We start from the raw sequence: 19,292 nt of genomic DNA, 5'->3' as shown, positions 1-19,292 counted from the left end.
CTCCATTTGAATCTGAGCTACAGCTCAGAATAAAACAACCAAATGCATACAAAGCTGTTACATCCCCAAGTTGATATAAATAAGTACCTAGCTTGCCTGCAAGAATTGATTCAGATTATAACCTGTGCGTTGCCATTAATTCAAGGCTAAGCTACGCACAAAGGTCTCAATGCATATGTAGTGTTAGGTGGGGGAGCAGGCTAGAGTCTGAGTACCCACAGCTCATCAGCCGTGGCTCGGATCACCACGTGCTGCAAACCCCAGACCGGTGCCACGCGGGTGGTGCCCAGCACCACAGCTGGTTCTCAGCTGACTGCGGTCAGCTCTGGAGGAGTCAACGTGGAAAAAGAAAATGACTCACAAGGTGACTTTGCAGCGAAGGTGTAGCCGCTGGGTGAAGCTTTACCTAGTTTGCTAACTGCTTCGTCACTTCGAATGATACCTACCAGGCACTACAGACTGCTGGACTTGGATTACTGTTGCTAGCGCACAGTAAATTCATGTTACATAGTCCCACAGGTTTTCTGAACAGCTGCTGCTGTTCTTCACTAGAGCTGGGTCAGCTTCTCCTATTGAACAATGCATTTAATTTAGTCCCTCGTATTACATCTACACACAGATTTCAGTGTTTTCATTATTTAGAATTATTCACTGAATAATGCATGGGAACATCTTGCAGGCTGTGTACTTACTTGTGAATGCTATGCCACAGTTATTGCTTGCTCACTAGTTGGACTGTGTGATTGGTCATCCAAGCCAAAAAGTATTTTTTCTGCTCTCCCTGCAGCCCTCCCTCCCCAGACCAAGAAGCATTTTCAAGGCGCATGTTTTAAAAAGGAGAATAATCAGTCATACGCACTTTTTCACCAATACCTATAACATTTCCAACTCCTTTGCACATTCCTAAGAGAATACATTTTGTGTGTTCACGTGTGCAGTCAATAAAATGTGAAACAAAGCTGCAAATGTAAATGAATAAATAAAGTCAGACTTAGCCTAGTGGGCAGAATACTTACCCAGGAAACGGGAAATCTGTGTTCAGCTTCCTTCTCAGCCTGAAGGCATGCAGCCAGGTCCCCTCAGCTCCCGTGGGGCCATCCTTCCCCAGCTGAGTCCTCCAGGTAGGCACACCTCTCACCCTCCGTTTTGAAATTTTCCCTTTCACCAGTAAAAGTGATGAGTGTCCTGAAGCCGGGGGGTGGGGGGTGGGGGGAACCACAAAACTCAAGAAAACCTGATGTGGTAACCCATAACCTGGCAGCTGGTGGGAGAAGGTAGCCCTGACCCGAGGCCCTTTTCTGGAGAAACTCTCTGAACCAGAGCACAAGCGATGGCAGAGGGTAGCACTGGCACGGTGAAAAACATCTTCCAAGCAGCAAAGCCTGCTTGCCCAGCACCAAGGCAGTCGCTACACTCTGGTCCCTGAGGGCATGGAGAGCAGCCAGGGTACAGCCCTGACTCAGGCACCGGGGAGGAGCAGGAACAGAGAAGGACACCTGGCTTCGTGTCTCCCGCTGACTGGCTCCAGCTTGCTGCCTACCTGGTACGGGGAATTTGGGGGTTACCCTTTGGAGTGGTGTTACCCTTCCCATCAATTGCACGGGTCCTGTTTTGACCTCTGAACCACCCTGCTGGTGTTGGACACCTGAAATTTTAGACAGTGCAAGGTCTACAGGGGAAGCCCTGAGCAGATGCTCTGAATCTGGCCCTTTGTTCCTATTTTCAATTATTTCTCTCCCACTAACCCCAGAAATTATTCTCACGTGTCGCTCCTCAGGGCCATAGGGGCGGTGCAGTACATTGCAGGGCTTCCAGAAGAGCTGACAGAAACTTCACTTTCCTCCAGCTCTCTGTGTGCCGTGGCCCTGAGCATGCCGGAGGCACAGGGACGGGGCAGGGGACAGGGGAGGATCTCCGAGGCAAGGCCCAAGGAAAGGCATGAGACTGTCCTTCACATTTCCAATGAAAAAGTTAACTTTTTAACAGATACATTTTCAAGGGAGGAGGAAGGTCTTCCAGAGCTGCCATAGAAACAAAAATGCCAGAGGTTAGGGAAGGCCAGGGATAAGCTGTGAAGGTAGAAGTTTTATAGGGAGGAAGGAGTATAAATAATATTTGATGAGTATATTTTTAATGTAAAAGCAACAAAACAGTGAAATGGGTCAGAAAACAAGCCCTGTGCAAGATGCTGTGTTTCTAATAAATGTTATTGATTTTGCAGGTGCCAGAGTTTTAGCCTCAAAAAATGATGGTGGTTTCTGCACTATGTCCTGTGCTTTGTTACCCAAAACACCCAGCAGTAAGAAACAGCAACAGAGAGAGAGACAGAGGCTGAAAAAAACAGTTTGCGTATTTTCACCTGGTGTGCTTGGCTCATTTGAACTGAAGTATAACACGGTGTAAGATTTTTGTGTCTTGAATAACTGAACTCAGACCCATTTGCCATTACCTGCCTTCACCTGCAGTGTCCATTGAACAAGAAATATTCACTACAAGGACAACACTGCACAGCAGGACACGGTGTCAGAGGAGTGGAGCTACATAGTGAAGCACCCTTGCACAGTGAACCACCCTTGCAGGAGTGGAGCTACAGAGTCAACCGCACTACACAGTGAACCACCTTGCATGTCTCGGTGTATCTCCTGCTGTCATTTGGTGGGTTTGTCTTCACAGTCACATCTTTGCTTTGTGGCAGTGAGCCCTTCTTTCTGCCACTCTGTCTTACTCGATCCTTTTTTCCTGCTTCCTCTTGGTTTACATCATTCCTTCTGCACTTTAGGTTTCTCTTCTCTATTGGCCTTCCGAAGAAAGGGAAGTCTGGTGTAGAGAAAGGCTCGTTTCCTCCTCAGAGGGGATGGGATGAGTCACCCCTTGACCATGCTGCCCTCCACCACTGGATCCTCCCTTATGTCCCGAGAGACAAGGGAATAAGTTGGGTTTCCTTGGTTAAATACACACTTAACAACATCATTCAGATGCTGTAAGGGTTAACTGATATTTGTACCCTAAAAGTGCTGTGTGAGGTGGGCATGGTAATAACTGATCCTCTTCTCCAGGGGAGCCACTGAGTGAGGAGCCACAGGAGGGAGCGACTGGCATAGCTGAGACCCCAGCCCAGGCAAGCACCCCAGGAAAACCAGAGAGCGAAGAGCAAAAGATGCTTCCCCAAACATTCCTCATCCTGCCACGGGGACAGGAGAAGAAATCCCTTCTCCAGGGGCTGGGAACAGTAGGACGGTCACAACTTCTGCTGGTGAAGCTACAGTGACTTTGCAACGCATTTCAAGCTCTCTTTGACAGCACACAGCCCAGGTTCCCTTTTAGCTGGAGGAGTCTCGCCCAGCCGCCTCCCACCCTCCCAGGATGCTCAAATGTATTAGCGTGAGCGCGATCCTCCTGCTTTGCTGGCAGCGAAACATCTCATGCGTCAGCGCGAAGACGTGGGCGCCCATCGAGGCAATTAGGCGGCCTGGATGCTCTCCCGCTCAGTGGGGGACATCAGCGCCGAGGAGCTGCTCGAGCAGCACAGTTTCCTGCCATGCCTACTTTGTTTCACATCACTTAGGAAAGTCCTTGAACACAGCCCCTGTAAACAGAGGTGCAGATGCTTTTGAATTGCCGCCTGCACTTGGTGGCACACCGCAAGCGCACTCTAATGTTCTCAAGTTCAGGCCCCTCAAGGCTTGCATTTGAAGACAGCTCCTTGTATGTGCCTATTTTCCATCTGTAGCACAAAAAACACCAGCTATTGAGAAGCACAGCCAACAGCAATATACACTGAAATTAATAAAAGTTGGAAAGTAAAGCAGCAGGCTCTAGCCTAATCACTGAACACGATGCACTGTCGAAAAGCAGGCTTGGTTTAGATGAGCTATCTCGGGTCATTTGGTCCGAGAATTAGTGGGGCTGGGAGCATCGCCGAGGTACTGATCATCACCTCTGGGGAAGAGCACTGTACTCACGGCTCCACTGCACCTGGGCGGAGAAAGTGGAGGTTGCTGTGGTGGACCTTTTGGGTAGAGGTGTAAAAAGGCACCCGGGTACTGTCGTCCACACCCGGCCTCTGCCTAAGGCCACCTTGTCACACTTCGTGTCCCTGCCACGCGAGGCTGGGCGCTTGAGGACATCACCGATCTGCAGCTGACTCAAGCGTCCTCCCTTTCTGAGGATCGGCAAAGTCAAAGGAACATCGAGCTCATTTTCCAGCCCTTAACTCAAAGTAGGCCTTTCCCTCGAGCTGTGTGAATAATGAATTCATTTGATTTGTTGGTGACACCAAGAAGAGGTTTTTTAGTATGAGTCAACCTAAAGGAGTTCATCTGCTTTTTGGCAGGGGAGGATTCATTGTGGATTAAAATTCTTGATTTGACCCCAAAACAAGATGTTTCATTTCATTCTTTGGATGGGGCAGGAGAACTGTATCTTTTTCTCAAAATTAAGAAAAAAGGCAGAGGGGGAGTTGAGAAAGATTAGGATGGATGTCTTAACATGAAACAAAAAAAGTTGCTTTATGAATCATTTTGTTTCCCAATTTTAATGCAGTTCCCTATTCAGCATGAGAATAAAATGACTTCTTCTTTCTATGGATTATTTTCACAAGAAATTCATAGGGTTCAAAAATGTGCCTGATTTGGGAGTGTTTCCTATCTTGCTACTGATCTTCATAGCTCGGGTAAGGTGTTCAGTAAGAAAGCCCAGTTCCAGCAAAGACCATGGGCAAGGAGAGAAATCGCGGCACAGCACAGTTTGCAACCTCAGAACAGCACGTGCAGTGCTGGACGGGGGTGAGGAAGCGGAAAGAGAAGGAAAGAGAATGGGGAAGTCTGAAGAAACACAGGATGTGCAAGAGGCAGGGCAGAGTGAATCAGTGTGATTTTCCCGTAACCATGAAGTTATGGGGGGGCCAAGGGGCAACATCCACACACAAACTCCAAACTCCTGAGACATTCAGGCAGAGAAGCGGTGGTGGGACTCAGGTCACAGATTTGGGGTTGAGTTGTTCATCTCTAAGCAGCACGGCCATTTGAATAATCCATGAACCCTCTTCCTGCCTTGCTGTCTCAAGCATCCTTATTTCTCCCCTTTTAAGGAGAGATGCTCAGCCATATGTGTTTCTAAAGCTAATAAAAAGATGTGATTAGGATAAAAAAAAATATCTAAACCTGTTATAGCAAATGATTAACAATAATAAACACACTGCATTATTCCATTCCTTCTAATGGCATACATACAAGCGAGGGATGAGTATAGGATGTACCCCTGCTTGCCTCACTCCTGGACGCAGGCTAAGAACAGGAGTAGGGTTCAGAGGCTTAGCCAAAGCAACCAAGGGGCCCGAGACAGGCCTGAGGCTGGCTGGTCACTGAGGAAGGTGCACCATGGCTGTCCAGACCATAAATGACACATGACACTGTAAACACAAGAATTATACCACTGGGGTGTTAGAAATGTGAGCACTTGGAGAAAATTTCAGCATGAGGCTGAATAGCGGCATCCCTCTAAAGAGTGTTTCTATCTTCCAGTCCCTCAAAAGCTGCTTTAGCAGCATAACACAGTGGGAAAAGGCCACTTGCTGACTAGGCAAGAAATATCCTTTGAGCCCGGGGTAAGGATCTGGCCTCACGTAGGACCTCAAGAAAATTACAGGGCAGAAACAGAGGATGGAGTTCAAGCTGAGGCTACAAATGAATTGCAACACAGTACTGCCAAGCAGTGCTGCTGGTCAGAGGTGTCCGGGGCTGCGAGACTGCAGTTCAGGCTGGGGGAGACTCCTTCCCCGCTCGCACAAACCAGGAGGAGTACAGCAGGTTGATGGCTGAAACGTGTTCACTCCTGTCCCTAGGCCTGCAGCGATATGAGCTGTTCCTCCAAAAAGGATTCCCAAATTCTGTCCTACCTTCTTGACCAAAGTCAAGGCTGGTTTCCCAAAATCCTATTTGCATCACCCTCATTACGAGATTCTGTGCACGTCATCATGTTCTTAACATGATACAGATCTATGGCCTTAAGTGAAGACTAGAGCAGCTGCAGAATATTTGATGTTGCAGAGGAAATATAAATTTTAGGTAATAAGAAATATTTCTTTATCCTAGATGTCGTCAATATTTCAGTAGAGTAAATAAGAAAATAGCCTGCAAACTAAAGGTTAGAACAAAACGTGCCAAAAGCAGGTTCTCAAAAAATTGCCATGTTAGTAAATTATCTTTATTTCAAAGCAGTAAGGGGGAAACAACATCATCCCTCTGCCGTTGTGTACAAAGAGTCCCTGTTTGGGATCAATGAATAGGCATGTGCAGCCAACCTTCTTGCAATTGCCTGCAGGTTATGAATTCGGAAGTTGGTGGAAAATTTCAGATTGAGCCTGAACCTTCACTCACGTCTGGAATTTAATGTAACAGCCTAAAGGGAGTGTTGCTCTAAATTTTAAATCACACTGAACTTGATGAAGGACTTGACATGATCTACAGGAAAAGGTCAGAAAAGCTGTAAATGTTTATTTCAATGAGATTAAACCAGTGTTTTCAATCCCGCTTTAACACTTCCATCTATGTATTCACTTGCAGGCTCTGCAGAACCCTTCTAGAGCTTTTCTGTCCTAGGAAGTCTTCAGCATACGCTCACTGAAAGGCAGTGTATGTGGCATATAGCCCTGTAAGGGACCGGGGTAGTGGAATCTGCGGGCAACTGCATTGCAATTGCTAACTCCATCAGCTCATCAGTAGAAAAGCCAGCTGGGCAAGAAAGAGGAAGCTCAGGCTGATTCAGGAACATGAACTCCTTTAGCAGGGAAGCTGAGGGCTGGGCTGGCTGACAGCAACGCATAAGGAAAGGTGCCTTCACTGCTGAGAGATGATGGAGACTATAATGGACAAGATAGCTTCACGTGGATTGTGTAAAAGACTGTCCAAAGGGGATGCACAGCTGGGAAGTCATCACACTGCGCTACAAGTACCTATCATTTGGGGAGAAAAAAAAAAATTAAAGAAGAAAATGAGACTAGACAAGACAGACCAAATCATTATACTATTCTCGCAGAAAAGAGATGTCAGTACATGCTGAGGTACTTGTGAAGGGTGTCGGAGACTTCAGTGGCAAGACAAAAGAGGAACATTTTATCAACTGTTTGGGCTAGTTGGGTGCACACATTGCAAAACACAGATGTGTTTGCCCTGCAGCACGCTTAGAAAAAACTCACTAGGCATTCCTGATCTTCAGCTGTGTCTACTCTGGGCTACAAGCAGCATTGCCAAGCTGTGTTTGAACTCTGCTTAAATGGCTGACGATTTCTACGGCCAGACTGCCAGAGCATAAACTCAGCACCATGTACTACGTAGGAATTTGGAACTGTTGTGTCTAAAGTCAGCTGAAGTGTGCACTTCCATTCTTCAAGCTGGCTGCTAAAATTATCAGGTATAGGGGAAAAAAAACAAAAATAACAACAGGGATGTGACGTTAAGGTCTAATATTATTAATGGTATGTCCTAGCACATGCAAAAATGAGACAATTCAAAAAAAAGAGAGGAACTCGGTGTTTAAACTGCAAGACTATTGTATGCCACTTCAACACACAAAAGCTGAGTTTAACCCTGGTCTGTTTGACACAACTGTTTCATAACTGCACGGAGCTACTTGACACTGACATGTGGTTCCTCTTCTCCTGCCTTAGGATATCACTTACAGCACTATTCCATATTATTTGCTGTGTGCACTTCCTTGACATTTGAATCACTGAACTAACTTGCACTTGCACTGGTAACTTACCAGCTCTGGATTTTTCCCCTGCTTACCATGCACAGAGTCTGATCTGCTGCCTTTTGTGTGTGTATTGCTGCTTATTTCCCAGACAAATTCACGTCTGTGATCATCTAAAGGAAAAGCACTGTCCAAGGACAAAACACAAGAATGTCAATGAATTACACAAGAATTCAGATGAATTTTGGAGTTGTTACATAACATACAGCTACAGACTACCTCTCCAGCACCACTTATTTTTGTCTGAGCCCAATTATTGACAGTGGCTTGAGTGCTATTTAAAAGGCTATAGCAAGCATACTTAGAGAGCATGTGCTTTCTGGTGTTTGGACCCGTGACAGGTGAATTCTTGATTTAGTTTTCCCTATATCCTCTTCTTCTTTTTTCCACCCATGCTCTAATGCATGGAATTCCTGGTCTACAAAGCAAGGCAAGTAACCTGCAATGCAGCAGCAGGAAGAAACCAGTGAGTGTTCATGCCACAAATATCAGGCTGTGTAGGATCAAGTCCAGGCACGAATGACTGCATACGCACCATTTGTTGAAGCGATGCTGCCTCTCAGGAGCATTTGCTGATTTCCAGTTTAGGAAGTTGCACTGCTGCTCATTTAGGCTTGCATGCAGAAATGAAGTTTTTAGGTAATAGTTGGAAAACAGTTACTCAAATTGGCTCACTACATTTCCATAATGACTACTGCATATATATAATAACTATTTTTTTTTTAAGCCATTGAGTATTTTGTTCCATCTGGCCACTTTCTATGAAATGGTTCTGTTTGTACTGGCTACTGAAAGTAAATGGTGGCAGTATTCTCCCCGGTGAAAAGCAAACCTCATACAATGCCCACTATGATCACTATGAATTAATAGGGCTCTCCTACTGCGACAACGTGTCCACAAAGCTGAGGTGCTGTAACTTAATGCCATTCATCATCCAGGGCATCTCCAGTAAAAAAAGGATGGGTGTAGGGTGAAAGAGAGTGGAAGTCTCATCATAATGTCGTCGGTTTATGTGAGTTCGAATGATTTTTAAATAAAGGTAGCAGTTCTTAGTATTATGGTGCTTGGACAAGACTAGAATCTCTTGACTTCAAAGAATGAATAGTTTCATATCTCAAGCATTTAGTGCCAAATGTTTGCCAGGATTTTTATCTTAGTCCAACTATTTACAGTGGCTCTAATGCTATGTAAAAGACGGTAGCAAGACATCCCCAGGGGTTTATATTACTATTTGGCTTTATACTTCTTTCAGTACTTCCAATAAATCATGAACTTCTTCAGATGCGTCAGAGGGCATTCCATTTCCTCAACTGCAAATGACAAATGATGAATAATACACATTGCTGACTTTTTTCCCCATCCCAAATTCCTATCTAGCTCTCCAGTGACTCCAACTGTTGCATTTGGTCTGTTTTTGCAAATGTGTCCTGCACAATGGCTGTGAATCTCTCAGATTTCATGTATGAAGATCATTCTCTTTCAGTGCTATACATATGTATGCATTGTATTCAGCTCATTTACTGTAAGTGTGAATTTAGCAGTTCTTCCCTCCCACTTGAACCTACAGGAATATGTGGAAACAATAGAAATATTATATGGGAATAATTATTCATTGTTCTGTTGAACTTAGGTACCAAAGTAATAATTCAAGTAAGCATGTAGCAAGCCTACTTTGTGTAGTCTGTGCTGAAGAGTATGACTTCACTCTTGCCATCCAAGCTAACTAAAGTTAGTGCAAATATGGCTTTAAAAGCTGCAATCACACATTCCAAAAAGTTACAACCTATGTTTGGTTGGTAGCTATAAATGAAATATTTTTGCTCACTCTCCATCTTAAAAGAACATCAGTGGAGGAGGTGCTTGCATTTGGGGGATGACTGGCTAGAATAACAGGAGGCACATGCGTCAACAGAGTCAAAGAGAGGAGTTATTCATTCTTTTGCATTCAACTGTGGCTATGATGCAAAAATGAGTCATGAAGCCAGTTAGACTGCCCTAGTCCTAACACAAGTTTCAGCAGCCTGTGCTGGCTTTGGTCTTTCTGGACACGGTTTACAGCGTTTGTGAATTAGTTCAACAAAGCACACCTACGTGTTCTTCCAGCCATGCAGCCCTGGGTGCCTTGGGAGGTGGCATTGCCAACTTCCTGCTGTGGGAGAAATCTCTTGGGTGAAATCCCGTGGCTGTTGTGTCATATATGGAGCGGGCATAACACCTGTGAGTGACAGAGATATACCTCTGTCCCATCCTGGAAACTCTTATGAGCTGAATGCCATGCTGATGGTTTTCTATTATAAACAGGTACTGCTAAAATATCGCCTAAGAAATGAACAAGCTTCAGCAAAAAAGGCATGAAATAGCCCATAGGCATCCTCCAATCTGTCCTTACCTGGTTCAGTACGTATCACTAAAGCCCACCTCTTCTTGCTGAGGAGGCACTTGCAGCACTACCCTCGCAGTGCTCTTTGGAGAGGCATGGAGGTGAGGATAACTGTCGGGAACAGTCTCTTCTGTACATGACTTTAACCAGAAAACTTTTGAATAGGGAACGACAATACATGTTTCAGGACAATAGACTTTAAAACATTTTTAACCAATAGACAAGGTTCCTCAGCTCCCCTTAGGTTTCTTGTTTACAATGTCATATTTAGTACTGTATATAACCAGCTTTATCTGTTAGAAATCTGCCAATACAGCCTATGATGAAGGAAAATCTCCTTTCCAGCCATTCTCTTTAGGAGCCATGTAGAGGTGTTTTTCCCATATGTCACAACCTTCCTGCTGCCTGGAAGGCACCTGTAGACACTCAAGCCTGGGAAATTCCCGAAGCTTAAACCTGAACAGGTCACTGCCCTGGCTGGCTGCCTTCTGTCACGTCCTGTAGATTACAGAGGGCTACCCTGGAAAAACAAAACAAAACACCTGATTACTTTTTGCTGATTAAAAAGTCCCTACCAAGCGAACGATAGCATTTGATTACCATCATTTTCAGAAGAGGCTGCTCAACAGCAGTTAATTCCCACAGTCAGTTCTGGTATGAGCTGACAGGAACATGCAATTTGCCATAGTTTAGGAAGAAGAGATTAAACTTGGTCTTTCTGGAAAGGTACATAAGAGAGGAAAGACTGGTTCAAGATCAGCTGAAGAAATTGCCTCAGCTAAGTAAGCCATATTTGAGGCAATTGATTTTAATGTGATCCTGTCAGTAACTGTTTAGAAGACCAGCTAGTCATACTGTACAGCTTCTTCTAAAGAATCACTTAGTTTTGTTGAGCCCAGACTGTGTTTAAACCAAATTCCCAAACTATATTTTAACAATGGACCTCAGAGGGGCACAGTCTGGGAATGTGGTTACAGCACAGGTGGTTCCTATCAATATTACCCAAGTCATGCTGTAAACATGATGGGATACCAATGTTTTGTAACTATATCCATCATTAGAGCAGTTTCTACAGAGCAATTAAGATCAAACCAAAAGCTCATTGACCCTCTTGCATCTAAGGATTCCATTATCTTTATTATAGAAATCCCTGAATGCAGCTTACTTCCCATTACATGTTTAAGTCCATGTTGTCTCTGACACTCTTTAATTGTCTCAAGATCTGAAACCACTCTTTCTCTATGCTTATTAATTTTACATCGTACTTTGAGACAAGTTAATAATAGGATCCGGCTCATCCACTGCCCCACTGCTGGGGAACCAAAATGCACGGATGAGAAACCTAGTAATAATGGCAATGCTATTCAGACAAAGCTGTTTCTGTCCAGCTGTGTCAGAAAGCTAAAGAGCCTGCTGCTCCTGATCCCTCCAGTTTTCTTCTGCTCTGTGGAAGACAGTAAACAATCCCACAAGTATTACCAACTTATAACTTGGCTTTCCTTCCAATTACTACATAAATTTTGTTATTGCAATTTATATCTGAGGTATATATACTACGACACTGATACTACCTGAGCAGTGGAGAATATACGGCACAGCAGCAACCATTCTCCTTTCTTGGAAGGGTACCAGGCTTGGGAAGGAAAGGAGTCGTCCGGGAAACGCCTTATAGTTTTGAACGGAAGGATTCTGTCTGTGCCGATTCCTATGCCTACGCTGGAGGCACAGGCAAGGCAAGGAGACACAAGCCCATGCTGCGGTCATCAGATACTAGCATAATATAAACATTTAGCCTTGTCCGACAACTTCAATTCAGGAATTATTAATTACCATAGGAAGCCGCAAAGCAGCTCGCAATGAGTGATTAATTCAGGTAACATAGCCACTGCTGTATTTGTGATTAGTCTAATACAAACAGTAGGTTTCTCGTCATTATTTGCAGTTCTGAAGTTTACTGAAGTAAACTCCCAGCGTTCACAGAAGTACGGCCTTGTTTAAAGACTGAATTTGTTGCACAGGTTTTGCTTCTTGTTGCCACCTGAGTCACATGCTGTGGGTCCCCCTTGGGGTAACATTTTACTTAAGAATAGGACCCTAACCTGAGAGAGCCGTCTCTTTCTGAGACTGATGCAGAGGGAAGGCACGTTAGAGGGAAAACTGAGTTTTTGGAAGGCAAACCTGATAAATAAGTTCATGGAGATCCAGGATATTGAATTAAATGTTCTGGTACTCTTCCGCAGAAGAAACCGCATCAGAAGCACACGCACGAACCGCAGACTTCCAGGAAGCTGGAGCCTTTGCAGTGGATGTGTAGGCCACTCCACAGACTGCGTGCTCTCACCTAACGTATGCTCCAAAGAATTCCTCGTGCACATAGATGTGACGCCGTAACTGGAAACATTGCAGCTGAGCCCCTTGCTGAAAGGACGGAGCTGCCACCGCCAGGAGCCGAGGGCACCGTGCTCGTCCCGCCCTGTGCTGTGCCGTGCCAGCCTGCAGCCCACCTCTCTGGCCTGAGGTTTTGAAGAAGGTTGCTTTGCTCCCCACGCTGCCTGCTGACTGACACGGCACCTGCCTCCCCTGAGCCTTCTGGTGCACACTGCGAATTAGGAAGCCTCTGAGAGGTTTGCAGGAGGAATTTGCTCAGGATACAAAAGGAATTGCATACTTCTGTCAGAGTGACTGTTTTCTGCTGCCCCAGTTGTAATAACCACTGGTCACACCACAGCTCAGAAGACAGCAAGGACATCACCCCCACAAACAGTGAGAGTCACCTCATTTTCTCTGTCATAGAGATTTTTCAGCATCTTATCCTCAGCACCCAGTTAAGCATTTCACCCCAAAGCAACCTGGCCCCCTTTTCACTTGCCTGTGAAAGCGTGGCCCTGCAGTCTGACTGTGCAACACTCCCTGCCTTGTCTGTGAGCCTCCTCAGACATACTGCACAATTTTTCACCCTACGGTCAACATAGTTTCATCCCACATGGTTCACTCGGGGCAGGAGGCTTTCCTCCAGCTGCAGCGGGCTGCTGGCATGCACCAGGAGACCCCACGCCAGGGGACTTTTTGTTCCGTGGGGAACAACAAGGAAAAGCAACAACAACAAAACGCAAACAAAACAGAAAAAAATGTGGTGTCACTAAACTTCATGCACGAGAAAGGGAAGACTGTGGTAGCAGGCCCCAGGAAAGGCTCCAGCAATGTCCAACGGAATAGCAGCACTCCTGTGGTTAACATCCCCATTCCCTGCTTGCGCTGCTTTCCACAGCGAGGATGTTATCCCCGGGACCACAGCTCAAGTCCAAACCATGTCACCACACTCAGGCTTACCAATCCCTTTGCCGTTTCAAGCATGGCAGGCAAGCTTCACACCCTTGAGCTACTGCACCATGCTGCACAGCTGTGCTGCACAGCTGCCCTGCTCCCGCCCCAAGCTGGCTGTCTCTCGCTAGCAGCAGGGAAGGATCCCCTCCAAAAGCGCTCACAAGAGCTTGGGTGAAAGGTTTTAGCTACAGCAAATGCTAAATGCTGCAGCGTGCTTCTGTCTACTGTTGTCTATAGGAAAGTCAGAAGCCAATTAAAATCTGTAAGAAAATAATTAAGAATAAAGTTAACCACAAGAAGGTAGGTTTCTCCTGGGGGGAACAAAAGCAGGAGTTTGGTGTCTGCAGCCAGGATACAAAAAACTAGAACAGTTGCTCCATATTGGGATTTATTTCAGGAAATAAAATACAGGGAAGAAGCTGGAATGCCTTTATGCACTGTATCACACACACATAGGTAAAGTTGCATGTTCAGAAAAGGGCTGTGGTTCTCCTATTGCAATGGGAAAAGTTTTTAGATATCGAACACATTATTTTGCTATACACTGGCACCATCTGAAGTATTAGATATAATCCAGGGCTTCGCAGATGCCACTGAAGATTCAAATGGTCTGAAGAACAGAAATGACAAGCTTCACTTCAGGCAGAAGCCAGTATATCCTCTTCCAGAACAACTGCTATAACTTTTAAAACCTCTATGGGATTTATTATGGTGGTGCCTATTAGCATCAACATATTTAAGGATGTGTCAGTGTTTCCATTATAAACCCCTATTTTAAAGTGTTTTATAAGTCAGCTGTAAACATATGCCACTTGGCAGAGACAAACACAATTCAACTGTTTCTATACCAGGACACTAAAACGTGTGCATGCACACAAGCAATTGTGGGGTCTTAGTCTTTAATGCAGTTCTGTAGCCCAAAATGATCTAAATCAAAAGAATAATGCGTCTTCAGCTTCTGACACAGCTCTTTACTTTCACTGCTCTCCTGTTGTAGCCAGTTATAATTTGTTTTCCAAACCTTAAAAGTAGCTGCTCTTATACTGTACCCACTTCTCCTGAGGGTTATATTGTTACTGCCATGGGAGTTTCACCTAGACCTAGGGAGGGAGCCTCCCTCATCCTCCCCTTGCACATTTCTGCAGGAGGCCTATAATGAGCTATTTGGTAAACAAGCAGCGTCTGAAAACCTCCTTTAGCAGGCGCTTACAAAGGCTACCTTTAAATAGTAGAATTTTTTTTAAACACTAGGCTGCAGAAAGCTTTGATAGATTTGCAAAACATCAGCAAGTGAAACAGCTGCCAAGAAGCGATTTGTTTAAGTTGTAATTTTCACTCCTGTTCAGCTTTTTATTTTAAGCTGTTAAAAAGAAAACAAAGGAAATTAAATGAAAAGCTTCTCCATTTAAGAAAGCCTGGCTGTTCCCTCCCCAGCCTCCCTAGTGTACTCCCCCGTGTCCATTTCCGAATCTCCAAGGAGTGCGTGCCTCCCACAGGTCTCTCCAGCCAGGCAGACAGGACAGGCTCCTCCCGGGACCCGTCGCGGAGCTTTGCAGCCAGGGGTACAAGGGGGGACTCACCCCCAGCAGCTCCGGGCAGATGCCCCCAAGGATGACGTACTTTGCGCAGACGGTGCAGCTCCCACCACCTGCTGAAAGAGCAGGCTGTGCTCTCCGCTGTGCTCCTAAGTCCTCTTTTTAGCGGAGTACTTCAAGGAAGTGAGAAGCACCATTGACCTCACAGGGACTATTCACGCACAGAAACTCAGCCGTCTGCTCCCGTATCTTGCTAATCCAGAGACCTAAATCAGTAAGACTGTTCCAGACTCACATCTGGTCTTCATGTTAGGGATGCCTGAGGTCTGCCGTGGGAACTGCCACTCGCCCCGTATATAGCATAAGAATTTGCGGAAAAAAACAGCAGCCAGATGTATTTAGTCTTTTGGAATTACAGCTTCCAGAGATCTGTGTCTTCTATGTGCTTTCTGTAGCGTCGAGAGAGCTCTGCAGTTGTGCTGCTGATCGTGAAATAAACGCAGCGAGCTGAAAACCACCACTGTTTGGAAAAGCCAGACATCAAGGACCCACTGACCCAGCCAAACAGTATTCTTTAGAGCAGAAATCCAAAACTCTGTCATTTCTGAATTTCATCACAAATCCACAGTGTGGCAGTTCAATAAGCAGTTTAATGCCTCACAATTCTTATATACAGAAAGTCATCAGAATTGCTGGCAGGTTGAAACATCTGCAGAAAGCCAAGAGCTGCACAAAAGAGCGTTCACTTCAAGCAGAGGCACAGAGGCAGCAGTCAGTCAGGCGTATGGATGGGGTGGGATGGGCCAAGACAGGGAGACTCCAAGGAAGATCTGTGATCTCTCTCAGTCGCATGCCCCGCACAGGGCTCACCCTGCTGCCTTAATCCTCACCGTTTGTCAGGTAGAGAAGCATTTAGTACTAGGGAAAGAGGAAACAAGCAGTTTCTCCAGGGCTACCTATGCCCATGGTTTATCAAGCCATGCAGTTGTGGCCAGAAACAAACATGTTGCCTGGTTGTTTTGTCCCCCTTGCTGTCCTCTGGCCTGGCCATAGCATGTCCTTGCAGGATGTACATGCTGCTTGGAAAGACCGAAGCTATGGATATCAGCTAGCAAGCCAGCCTGTTCCATGCATCGGTCCACAAATGTTTCACCTCACTGCAACACCTGAAGAAAAGCTTGGGTTCATGGTTAATAGCCATGTTTGGGCTTGGACATTCCCCTTGTCCCCACACCACGAGTTCAGTCTATGTTTGCCCCCACTGAACGTGCTCACCTGTAAGCACACACTTGAATAACAGCAAAGACAAAACCCCTGCAACGATACTGGCAAATTCAGGCCCTGAACTCAGCAGTTGCTAAAGCTCAGGCTTCTGCTCGGAGCTATCCATGCAGCTGCACTTCTCAAGCACCAGTCCAAATGCTAGAATTGTCTTTCATTTTATTTCCCATCAGTAGAAAACAGAGACTCAGGATTGCTGCTGGTAACAGATAACCTAGATGTATTGTAAGTAAAGCGGAGTGAGCAACGAGATAGCACAGGGAGATTGCCAATGTGGCAAGCGTGCCAGAAATACATGTTATTCTCCAGTTCAGCAGGACAAACAGGTGCATAAACTAGCATTTTCACACTGGGCTAAATAGAGTCAGTGCCATTTTAGTGCATCCAATTAGATCTCTCCCACACACCCCTAAACTAAACAGACCATCTGGGTACTAAACAACAGGCAACTAAAAGACCAAATCATCCTGTCTGGTTTGTCTGGACTTTTCTAGGAGTGGAGAACTTGTGCCTTGGCAGTGTATATGCTTATGTACGCTCCAAACTCTCGCCAGTAATTACTGTTTTCCTGATTTGATTCTTTCTGATGAAAGACCAAATCTTGGAAAATCTTTGCCTTTTACAAAAAAATGCTTCTTGTTAGCTTCTGGCTTTTATGGCCTGCATTTCCTGCGTAAGGAAGTCAATATGCTCACAAAATGAATGACATCAAACTCTGAATAGCATCGTATCACTTCCTCATGAGCCACGGCCACTCAACTGAAAACAGCATATATAGTCCCTAATTATCTCCGAGAGGCAGGAACTGACCAGTGTAAGGCTCCAGGTTTCCAGACAAAACCAAACCAAACCTGGCCAACCACTATTTCCTACATTATGGTAATGCAGCCCAGCATGAGGAACATAGTATAACACTGTATACACCTTGCGAGTGGTGAAATGGAAAAAGAGAATTGCTGAGGTATGGAAAAAGTCCTGGATTGTTCCAGATGGAGAATACAGCAACAGTTGGGAAAATGCAGGCTGTGAAACCAAAGCTACTGTGCTAGTGCAATAGATAATCTTTCTCATATGGAATAATTTTCCCTTAGAAGACTGAGAGGTTCAGAGCAGCTTGAAAACTCTGTGAGTACAGTCTCCCTCTGTAATCACATCTCTGTAAGGCAATGCTGAAGTTTTTTTCAGTATTTAGGTATCATCTCACACTAAAATTTCCCAGCATGCCTATTAGGCTTCTCAGTTGCCCATTATATGATTTAGACATAGTATATGAAAGATCTCCTAAATGACTAAGTAGCAACCAAGCAATATTGTTTACAACAGACTATCAGAAGTCTTGTAGTGCTTAGTGTTTTTAATTTAGACCCTGGATTCTTGAGAATGGTTGGAGAAGCTCAGCTGTCAAAACTGAAAGTCCCCGGACCTCTCAGCAGACAGGAGTGGAGACAGCCTCCCCAAGGATATAAAAACTGTAGTTTGCTGGAGAACAAAGTAAGCGTTGGGTCAGACATTTGTATTGACACGGAGGGGTAGTGGAACAAAGACATCCCGAGCGATCGGGCAGAGTCTTCCCATGGTTACTGCTACATCCACACCATACCCGGAAATCAGCCATCAGGTCGCTAGAAAAAACAGGCTTTTAAACTCCGGAAACAAAACACCTTCCGAAAATACCTCCTTACCCTCTCCCCCACCAAAACCAGCTGGAGAGGGGTGATGGCTGTCACAGTGCCGTCAGTAAGAGCTGCCTTTCACAGCTCTGTCTTCATGGTGAGGCAGGCAGAGCACGAGTGTGACGAAATTCCTCTTCAAGCACATTTGTTCCTTTCAGCAACAAGTTAGCAGGACAATCATGTCTTCCACTTTGGTGGTTATTTTGGGATATTTTTAGTCACCATACTAATCTACTAAACATGCTTAAAGTGTCAATTAGAGGCACAAAAGAAATCATGTTTTCTTCAGAAACCACGATTTCCACTCATTTAAGCGAACAACTGCTGTTAAGCATTGTACAAATAGGATCTTGCTGGGAAAGCTTTTCATGCAATTTTCCCTGTTGCAACTTTAGCCTCCTGAATTGGTTGGTTGTGCTGCTAAGGGTTCCTTAGCATGTAGGCAAGATGGCCCAAGCAAGGCCAACCTTTGTCCCATTTTCAGAGGGGACAGAGGGCTTCAGTGGTACCATTTGTGATGCATCTGAAAAGAGATGAGTTGCAGTCTGCTGACGCGTTTCCCTGTGCGTTGGAAAAGCTAGGCAATAAAGAAAGCATTACAAATAGTCATTGTGCTGTTTAACAAGATTCAGGTCATCTGGAATTGGAGGCCACAAACCCCAAATGAATTTTCCTGCCCACTGACCAGGCAGAATTTGGCACTGCTTCTCTCACCACTGTTGTTCTTATAACTAACAGGCTTCCCAAAAGTGTCTGCCAAGATTAGCCTTGATATAATTCCAGGAACTTCACCAGAGGAATATTTAGCTCTGTCCTTAATCACCCTCATCCATTTTTCGACTTTCCAAAATCCTTCTATGAACAGTGATTTGCCTTTGATTCCTGGGATGCCAAACCACGACTTCTCTGTGGTCGGACAAGCAATTCCAAGGTCAGAGTGGTGGGAAGGCAGATATTGTCAGTTCTGCACGCCAGCTGTGGCTGCTGCCTTAGGTCTCAGCTCACCAGCCCCTACAGCAAGCGTGGCTGAACAGCTCACCCTTCTCATTCACTGCTCCACAGGTACTTCCAACACCACAGACCACGGTTACCAAGCAATAGCTCCATTGCTCATTTTACATCATCAGACCACAAGCACATTGTCTTCCAGGTAAGCCTTTTTCCAAATACAAAGCTCTTGATACTACATATACAAGACGACAAAGGCTGAAGAGGAAGAAAAGGAAAGTTAACAATGAAAAGCAGTTGGTACAAAACTCGGTAAAAGGCTACTCACTGGCTGGCTCCTGGGGCAGTTCATGATTGTGGTACTTTCTAGTCATAATCACTCTCTACAACAAGAGCTAT

This window comes from Mycteria americana, chromosome Z, assembly GCF_035582795.1.
Source record: "Mycteria americana isolate JAX WOST 10 ecotype Jacksonville Zoo and Gardens chromosome Z, USCA_MyAme_1.0, whole genome shotgun sequence".
Classification (NCBI taxonomy): Eukaryota; Metazoa; Chordata; class Aves; order Ciconiiformes; family Ciconiidae; genus Mycteria; species Mycteria americana.
This window is presented reverse-complemented; position numbering follows the sequence as displayed.